The 10,187-nt window shown below is 45.6% G+C and overlaps 1 long non-coding RNA gene across 1 annotated transcript; it reads right to left on the bottom strand.

Annotated features, from left to right (window-relative positions):
• Positions 1 to 3,580: 3,580 nt before the first annotated feature.
• Positions 3,581 to 4,252, bottom strand: LOC129642233 (uncharacterized). Its single transcript, XR_008709566.1, has 3 exons — positions 4,154 to 4,252; positions 3,805 to 3,920; positions 3,581 to 3,693 (listed from the first exon to the last, which is right to left on the bottom strand). It is a non-coding gene; the product is annotated as an uncharacterized LOC129642233 (long non-coding RNA).
• Positions 4,253 to 10,187: the final 5,935 nt, after the last annotated feature.

The raw sequence follows: 10,187 nt of genomic DNA, 5'->3' as shown, positions 1-10,187 counted from the left end.
AGCCCCTGTTGATGACAAACATTAAAGTCAGATTAAGCTGTCTTTAGTTTTATGGCTTAATTGAACCATTTGGCAGTACTAGGCCAGACAAGCAAAACACAGTTGGCTGTTTAATGCCCACATGAAACAGACAACTCAACTCTGAGAGACAACACCAGTAATGTTCTCAGATCCTGAATTTTTTTAAATTTATTTATGGCTGTGCTGGGTCTTGTTGCTGCTCAGACTTCTCTAGTTGCAGCAAGTTGGGGGCTGCTCTTTGTTGTGGTACGCAGGCGTCTCGTTGAGGTGGTTTTTCTTGTTGCAGATCATGGGCTTTAAGGCGTGTGGGCTTCAGTAGTTGCAGTTCCCAGGCTCTAGAGCACAGGCTCAATAATTGTGGTGAGCGGGCTTAGTTGCTCTTTGGCATGTGGGATCTTCCAGGTTCAATGATCTCTTGCATTGGCAGGCATATTTTTCACCACTGAGCCACCAGGGAAGCTCAGATCCTGAATTTAATGTTGGTAATTTCCAGTGGAGGGCAGGCAGCGGATCAACATCTGTCATAACTAAATACAAAGATTTGATGTTTATTCAAGCACCTACAATGTGCCACACAATGGATTACATCTCTCTGATCAATATTTTGCCTGGACATTGGGAATGCTGCCACATCAGTCTGAACATGGATTTCTCCAACAGTATGTGCAAAACGAGCAGTAAAGCAAGCCAGCAAACTATCAGTCTTGCTTGAGAGCAAACTATCAGTTTCATAGAGCAAAAGAGAGACTGAAAATCCAACGATTGCTCTCTTGAAAGGATGACCCTGGAAGATGGAAATCTTCATTTGCCAAACATAGGGTAAGTAACAGAATTTTTAAGAGCTATTTTGATAACAAATATAAATTGAAAAAAACAGAATATTTTCATCCTTTAAAAGGACCACATCTACTCAGATTTCCACAAGGCAAGAATAATAACTTCCAGTTAGAGATGGAAGTCACATGTCAATAACCTCTCCCTCCCACAAGTCTTTTTTTTTTTAAGTGAAGGCAAGTTTATCTAGAGAGAGAAACATTTCATAGGCCGAATGTGGTCCATCTCAGAAGACAGGAGTGGCCCTCCAACTCTTACCTACAAAAATGTGAAATGTGCAAGTTTCTGTACAAATAACCAGGCAATTGTCCAGCTGGTCTCAAAAGTGGCTAGACCTTGTTAATCATCTAACACCTTACCTCATGTGAGATAAACACAAGAGAAGTCAATGTCAGGCTACAGTATTGTCTCAAACCATGTTTCATTCATTCATTCATTCATTCTTTTACTCATTTAACTAAAATATATTGAGGGTCTACTGTATGCCAGTACTGTTCTAGACATCAGTGAAGAATGAACAAAACAAAGATCACTTATCTTCCTGGAATTTACATTTTAGCAACTTCTTTCAATTCACCAACAGAACCCAAGGACACTTCAGTTTGTAGTTTAACAAAATGAAATAGCCCTTTAGGTAGTATTCAGATTTTTTTACATTGATATGTCCTTTCAGCAAATATTTACTAGGTTACTGGGCTACTCTGGAGCAATACAAATGTGAATGAAGGTAGCACTCTCTATCTAGATGGGAATGTACAGCATTTATAGACAAAAAATTAAGGAATGAAACACCATGAACAAAGCGGAAAGAATGCTGTGGTAAAATCAGAGAAGAATATTCAGCTTCATGGAGGAGGTAACTAGGTGGCATTGGAATTAGGATTTAAAGGATGAGTATGATTTGCGCATGTAACATGAGAGTTCAGCATATTAGGATGAAGGGCAGTCTGTAACTGACCAAAAGTAACTGACCTTATTTTCTAATATACATTGTGGTAAAACCAAGTCCAAAAGTTGCTACAGACTGAATGTTTCTGTCCCCCTCAAATTCATATGTTGAAGCTCTAATCCCCAATGAGATGGGTGCTTTGGGAAGTAATGAAGTCCCGTGAGTGGAGCCCTCATGATGGGATCAGTGTCCTTATAGGAAGAATCCTGAGAATCCTATTCTCTGCCGTATGAGAAGACAGCAAGAAGGCACCATCTATAAGCCAAGACGAGAGCCCTCACCAGAACCAAATCATGCTGGAACCCTGGTCTCAGACTTACAGCCTCCAGAACTGAGAAATCTTTGTTGTTTAAGCCACCCAGCCTATGGCCTCTTGTTCAGTTTGACTAAGCAGCTATTTAGCAGTCTAAACTGACTAAGACAAAACCAAAGATTTCAAAGAAGTTTTAAACTTCTTTATCCAAATGAAGTTTTAGAGCATCTGGTACCCTCAATTCAACTGAACACTCAAGGTCTACCTACAATGAAGTCAAAGAGTGGAAAATTGATTTCGTCTCATATGCCCACTGTGAAACTGGCTGCTAGAAGTGTTATGTTATAAATAGTCCTGAGGCTTTATTAAGGTTCAGCAGGAAAGGGCCTGTGATTGATTAGTGATGTCTGCCTCAGGCACAGGATTCAGACATGGCTGTTGACTAGCTTGCCATCCCTGGGTTCAGGTCACACACCTGAATTACCCAGTGAGGAAAGCTCTTAATAGAGGTTTTGAAGCTGTTTTAGCATCAGAACTCTTTGTGAAGATGAAATCTTATTCAATGTTCCAATTTTTTTAATCTTTTTTGTTTGTTTTTGACTGCACCTCACAGCATGTGAGATCTTAGTTCCCCCAGGGGTCAAACCTGTGCCCCCTGAGAACAAGAAGTCTTAACCACTTAACCAGCCTTAACTACCACCAGCCAGCGAAGTCTCGACATTCCAATATTTTGGAGTGGGGCTGCCCTCCCTGAAACAGGGAAGGGAGTAGTCTAGAGCCCCACCCACTCGCCCTCCTGGTCACTCATCAGAGAGGTACTAGGAGCACAGCCTGAACCATCACCACTTTATGAGACTGTGGCTTTCTGTGTTACCAGAGAGCATTTAGCAATTTGTTCATATTAAATTCCACAAGAGGGATGATCATCACCATTTTATAGATGCTGAGATTCAAAGAGGTGAAGGGCTAAGCCCCAGGATCCTCCCTCTTATTTAGGCTGGGGTCTCAAATGTCTCTCGCTCTGCGACTCCATTAGAGCTTGTCTTCTGAAGAAGAGAGCTGAGTTGAACCGAAATAAATGCAAGGAAAAGGGGGGATGATCCTGCCCCTCTGTGTCAAATTCTGTCTCACTCTACCTTCACCTGTGTATCAATTCCACAAGCCCCTTCATCAGTGACACATTAGAGGTTTGCAATCCGGAGCCACTCGGGCTCTAGCATGACTCACATTTTCTCCTCACTGCAAGAGCTGAGGCAACTCGCACAACCTTCTTCCCCTCTCCTTGGCTGTTCAAGAGAACCTGTCATCTCTACCCAGAGGAGAGTGTGGGGTGGAGCTGCAGAGGGCTGACACGGTGGTCAAGGTGAGTCCCCGTGTAAGGCGTTTACAAATGACAGCTCGTTTGTTATCTCACCATGCTCACGCATCATCCCCACAACACTTCCAGCCTGGGCCGCAGAAGGATCTCCCCTCCCACCTCTTCTCCCCTCCTACCTTTTCTCCCCTCACCCACGTTGGCCTCTCTGTAACCGCTTCCATTTTCTGCACTGCAAGCTGAGATCTTTTAATAACATACGTCTGACTGGATCACTCCTTTGCTCAAAACCCTTTAACAGCTTCCTGTTGTCCTTGGTACCTGATGGAAAGAGTACTTACTTGTGAGAGTGTGTGGAAGTGTGTGTGTGAGTGTATACACACACACTCCTGCAAGGTAAGATGGTTTATGGTACTCAAACTGGGACATTACAGTAGTATAGGCTCCATTTGATGCACAGCAGGGTATACGTCTTGTTCATGTATATTAATGTAGGTCCTGACTCACTCCACCAAGGGACTGGCATGGCTGGGTATTCAGTGTGCTTCCTGGGCAGGCAACAATGGGAAGCATTCTCAGTTATGCTTTGAAAACATCAATCCTGTTATATAAATCAACTACAATGCAAAATAATAATAAATGAGTATTTTATTATCCTAAAAACTTGGACAGGAAACTAAGAAATGACCTGCCTGAAGAGGTGCTCTGTCACAACCTCCAGAAGATTCCTGGATCAATGAAAGAGTATTCTGAGAAGCACTGGGAGAAATTGAGTCATTACCTAAAGCAGTCACGTTACTGCTCCAGCCCTCCTCTTCACTTTACTCAGGGACACTTGTTTATTTTTAGAGATCTTCATCATTTTCATTTACACAGGAACTATACCACTGGGGAGCGGGAAATTTCTCCTTCTACCCCTCTTGAGTTCTTGTGGCTGGACTAAAAATAAAATTCACAAGAGAGATTACGGGAGAAGAAGAAACAAATTTCAATTCATGCACATGGAGGTCCCATAGAAATGGGACCTGAGAAGTGGCCAAAGCAGGCAGCTTTTATAGGTTTTAGACAAACAATAATGTGCAAGGAACTGACAGGACAAAGAAAGTAGGTTTGGGGTGATCAATTAGTGAAGAATCTAAAGAGCCAGTTTGGACTTGGGGCAGTAAAGGAGTAACACGGTTTGTATATACAGGCTTCTTAGCCTGACCGTCTATCTTTGGTAATAAGGGCGTCCTTCTACCTCCAGATGCAGGGAGGGCACCTTTCACATGAGATGGATTTCCTGCTTCCAGGGAGACAAAACAGGAAAGTTAGGGTGTCCCTCTTACATTGAAAGTGAAAGTCGCTCAGTTGTGTCTGACTCTTGGCGACCCCATGAACTATATAGTCTATGGAATTCTCCAGGCCAGAATACTGGAGTGGGTAGCTTTTTCCTTCTCCAGGGGATCTTCCCAACCCAGGGATCAAACCCAGGTCTCCTGCATTGCAGGCAAATTCTTTACCAGCTGAGCCACAAGGGAAGCCCAAGAATACTAGAGTGGGTAGCCTATCCGTTCTCTAGCAGATCTTCCTGACCCAGGAATTGAACCAGGGTCTCATGCATTGCAGGTGGATTCTTTACCAACTAAGTTATCATGGAAGCCCCTCTTGCACTGACTGTTTCTAAAGTAATTTTAATTCAAAAGAATCAATATGCCATAGAGGTACATTTGGGGGTGACCTTCTCTGGATCGCAACAACATGAATATATTTTTTGCTAGGAAAAAATGTTAAACAATATCCACTCTCTACTCAGAAGTACCCACTGTAGCCAATTTGGTATTTTGTGTCTTTTGTTTTATGGGGAAGTTGTTTTTGCTGTTTTCCTACAGGGGATGTATCCTGTACTCTACAACCTGCTTTTCTCATTTGACATTTTTGTTTTGGCCTATTTCCCTTTCCGGGTATGCAGATCTACATTGTTCTCTGTAATCACCACATTCTGATTCCACTGAATGGGTGTACCATACTTTATGGATGGGTTTTCTCTGAATAAACATTTAGGCTGTTTCTGATTTTTTGTTATTACACCCAATGCTGTATGTGAAAACTATGCACAGGTAAAGACAAATTCTCTAAAACAGAGAAGAGGAATTTTTTAGGTAAAGCATATATATACACATTTAAAATTTTAAGAGATACTCCCAAATTACCCTCCAAAAAGAAAGTTCAGCGATCTCCACTAGGCAGTGACGTGGTTATACAGGACTGCTGTGTTCATACTCTTGGAGATTGTGTGGCCTAAAACTGATACAATGTTCACAAGCAAAAAGAGGCAAGCAAATTCATAGACTAATACAAACTCTAAAAAATAAAGCACCATTTTCACTGTCATCAGGGATTAGGGGCAGAGAATGGGGAGCATAAAGGATTTGTCAGAAGAACAACCCCTTCCTCACCTTTTCCTCCACCAGGCTCTGCTCCTCTTCCTTCCCATTATCTGGTTGAATAAACCAATATGAAGGGAGAGGGAGAGGGGGGCTTCAGACAGGGCAATTGAGAGCAAAAATTGGTATGTGCTTTAACACTAACTTTGGGGCTTCCCTGGTGGCTCAGTGGTAAAGATTCTGCTTGCCAATGCAGGAGAAGCAGGTTTGACCCCTGGGTCAGGAAAATTTCCTGGAGAAGGAAATGACAATCTACTCCTGTATTCTTGCTTGGAGAGTTCCATGGACAGAGGAGCCTGGCATGTTGCAGTCCATAGCGTCACAAGAGTTGGACATGACTGAACAACTATACAACTAACACTGCTTTCAAGAGGCTGCCATCACCAGACTCTGTGAGCAAACTGCCAGTGGCTGATTGTACTGACCCAGATGGAAGTTTCCATGCCATGAGCATCTCTCTGGAGATGCTCTGCTCCTCAGCTTGTGATGTAATAAAATCATGAGCATCCTGATTTCCCCAAGTCTTCTAGCCTTCAGACATTATCTTTTCCTTCAATAACAAATAAAAATGGCTGCTTTCCCCATTTCACATCCTGTGGCAAAGACACCTCCCTTCTCAGGATCTCTATGGGTTCCAGGGTTGCTTATGTGTCCCTGGTTACTTCCTGTCCCTGTCCTGTTCCTGAATCTGCTCCTGGCCTCTCGGCTCTCATACCTCTCTCCATGCTCATCACTGCTGCTATTCCTTCTTTAGTTTCCCAAATACCAAGTTCTTCTGCAGTTTGTGGGTAAAGGAGAAGGGTCACAAGACAATGTCAAACAGAAAACATTACAACAAATACCAGGCACCACTCTTCTGAACAACTCCTTGACCACTGTTCCCTGGGGGAGCTGCTGACTGAACTTCTCAGGCCCTGGCCTCATGCCAACTTGCCAAGTCACCTCCTCTCTCCAAAGGCCCTCTGCCATGTCCCTAGATTTCTTTCAATTTCACCATCCAGCTGTTGAGAACAGCTTCTCAAGTCCTACTGCTTTCTTATTCAGCCCCATAGTTGACCTCTCCTGGTCTTGTGGAGTGGTTGACAGGCCCTATCTGTTCACATCCAGGCTCTGCCTATTTGGCCCTCGGCACGGTACTCAGCCTCTCTCAGCTCCAGTTTCTTAGTATGTGACAGGGATTGCACCAAAATGTATTTGAAACGCTTAGCACAATCCCTGGATGTGCATCTGGGTATCCATCATGACACCATCTCTCATGCTGGGAAATGATGCATTGAGGCCTTTACCGCTCAAAAGAGCTGTTACTGCCCTGAGTTCTGCCACCACCCTGGGACATGTGCTGTGCTGTGCTTAGTCACTCAGTTGTGTCAGACTCTTTGTGACCCCATGGACTGTAACCTGCCGAGCTCCTCTGTCCATGGGGACTCTCCAGGCAAGAATACTGGAGTGGGTTGCCATGCCCTCCTCCAGGGGAACTTCCCAACCCAGGGATCAACTAGCAGCTGGCTTTTTAAATATTACTTTCTTTCCTATTAGTTGTAGAAAAGCTTCCTTCAGTTTAACTTCTTAAAGATCTTACTCGTGAAATGCACTAGTTCTCAGGGGTTTCATGAAGAATGGTAAAAGAGGTACTTGGGCAACTTAAATGCTCTTCCTTCAGGCCACAAGGCAGAGATTCAGTACAACCTTCCCCCTCTTTGCCCTCTGCTATGCCTCTTCACAGATGGCACCTGCACCCAGCCAGGAGTTCAAGGCAGATACCTGGGAGTCCATCCGTGAGTTCACCTTTCCCTTATCTCCTCTCCCCACCCCCATCAAACCCCCAGCAAGCCCTGTTGGGGCTTCTCTATACATACCCCTCCCCAAGGCCAGCCCCATGCACTGAGGCCACTGCAGCCAATCCTTGCTGGACCCCTGGCTTCTGCTCTTGCCTTCCTGCATTCCATTGTGTAGCAGGCTAGCAAAGCCATTTGAAAATCTAAGTCAGATCACTTCCCTCTCTTACTTAAAACCCATCAGAGCTTCCTGTTGCCTTCAGAGTACAATCCAGGCTCTGGGGAAAGGCTGTGATCCCGCAGCTGCCTCTCAAGCTCCATCCCCCGCTGCTCTCACAATTCACTTCCTTTCTCCTCCTCTAAAACCCTGGAACATTCCTCATACCCTGTGACAACTCCATGGATCTTTCTCAGCTTGACAATTTCTGCTTAGAAAGACCTTCCCTAACCACCCACTCTAGCTCAGCTGACCCCCTCCAACTGCTCTGTATCATCTTGCCCTGTTTACCACCTTCCAAGTCTCTCTGTATTCATTTGTTACTGTCTTCCCCCCAGAAAACTGTGAGCTTCCTGAGGGCAGGTGCTATGTCTTGTTCACTGTTTTGCCCCCTTCCCCTGGCACAGTAGGCACAAAATATATATTTATTGAATGAATGAACAAACATGGATGGACAGATCAACCAGGAAAATGAGGAGGAAATTTCCAGGAGAATGTGTGGTCTATGGACACACTCCAAGGGTAGGGTCCCCAGGGAGCTCTCTCTCCACACCGGAGCCTGGTTCCTTCCTGTGAGACAGGTGTAGATGGGAGCCAGGAGTGACAGCCCTGAAGTCTTGGGGGCCTCCGGCGGCTTCCGGAGAAGGCAGAGGGAACGGCTCCCCATCACTCAGAAACGCCTCGACTGCCTCAGGGAAAGGGCAGAGCTGCCTTCTCCAATGCTGATTACCACACAGCGGCTGCCTTCCTCCACCCACCAGAGAGCCCACTGAGTTGCCATAGCAACAGAGGACTGTGCCAGAGTCCAAACAGGGATGTCTGCATCTCCCAGCATGTCTTCTAAGGAGGGCGAGAAGGCGGGGCCAGGGGGGTGGCGGTGAGGTTGGACCACAGTCATGCCCTGGTTCTGTCTGCCTCTGGTCTGTCCTGGTCTCTAAGCAAATCACCTCCTCTGCCCCTTACCCCCACCTCCCCTCAGAGCCTCCTCCTCTGTGTTCTCTCTTCTGCAGGGGAAGGAGAAGGGAGGGATGGCCTCATCTTTGTATCCCATCCAGGCCCACAAATTGGCCAGAAGAACAAAGGACAAGGGCTCTGTGAGGGCTCACGGCTCTCAAGACTGCTTTAAAAATGTTTTCTTTTTAAACACCATTTTGTTGGTCTAACTGGTCACCTCCTGGAGTTTTTGAGGCTTTGTTGGCTGCCTTTTTGGTATCCCTAAAGAAGCAAAACCTCGCTTTTACTCCCCAGAAGCTAAATGGCCTTTGGAGAAGCTGCTGAGCAGCAGTTTGTGTCATGTGTCAAAAGGATGATAATAGTATCTGCCACTCGTTGAATGTGTGAATACATCTCTTCTCTCAATCCTTACAACTGCCCTGGAAAAAAGGTGCTATAGTCTCTCTTTACATGTAAGGAAACTGAGGCTCCCTTGTTCCTGGAGTCACACTGCTGCTAAAAGGTCAAATCGTCATCTGACCACTGCCCTCTCGGATGCTGAAACCCAAGTCGTGGCTACTACTCTATACTGGGAGGTACCAACAGCTCCAGGAAATGACCACAGTGAGTTCCACCGGCCCCAGTCAACCCCCTTGGGTCCTCACGTGGCCCCATCCTGGCCCCAGCACTCAGCACTTGTTGGCTCAGGCCCCAAGTCACATCACGCCCACAGGGATCTTGACGGCAACTCTCTCAGAGTGGGAACAAAGGCAGCTTTTTTAGCCCCTTCTTTAGAAACCTTGACTCCAAGCCACAGAAGCAGCCCCTCAGATTGGCTGCTACCATGGCAACTGGCTGCTGATCTCTGTCCAATTATGTCAGCCCAGAACTGCAGTGCCTCCGTGTCCATTTCCTGTCCAGCTCCCCAGCCTGCTAGCCCAGCCCCTCTGACCTCCAGGCAGCTTTGAATGCCTACGCTTTCTAATTACAGCTGCCTTTCAGTTCCCTAGTCCTGTTGGAAACCTTTGTAATCTGCATTAAAGGACTCCTCCTCCCAAGAGCCCATTTTTCATACTTGGCCTCTGGCTCTTTATCTGTGGTCTATGAAGCACTGATTGTATTACCCAGCCTGGCCCCCAGCATATGCACTCAGTCGATGCTCAGAGAGCTTGGACACAAATTTCAACTGAATTGTCTGGCACCAAGATCTTTCTGCTGCAATCGTGATCTTGTATGGGTTTACAGTGGCTTGACTTCAAGTCTGATTTCTTCATTCATTCATTCAATGAGCCATGAGCACCTACTACGTTCTAAGCAATAGGGTTACCATGTTAAACAAGACAAAATGGAACTTTAGATTTTTCCCAGGGGAGAGGGATGATAAAGCAAACAAGTAAACAAATAAACAAAATTTGTGGAAGCAGGAGCTGTGATGCAGGAGCTGAGGGGCTCCAATCCTAGGCT

The sequence above is a fragment of the Bubalus kerabau genome, chromosome 1 (assembly GCF_029407905.1).
Source record: "Bubalus kerabau isolate K-KA32 ecotype Philippines breed swamp buffalo chromosome 1, PCC_UOA_SB_1v2, whole genome shotgun sequence".
NCBI lineage: Eukaryota > Metazoa > Chordata > Mammalia > Artiodactyla > Bovidae > Bubalus > Bubalus kerabau.
Note: the sequence above shows the minus strand (reverse complement) of the source record. Positions and strands in the feature narration are given on the sequence as shown.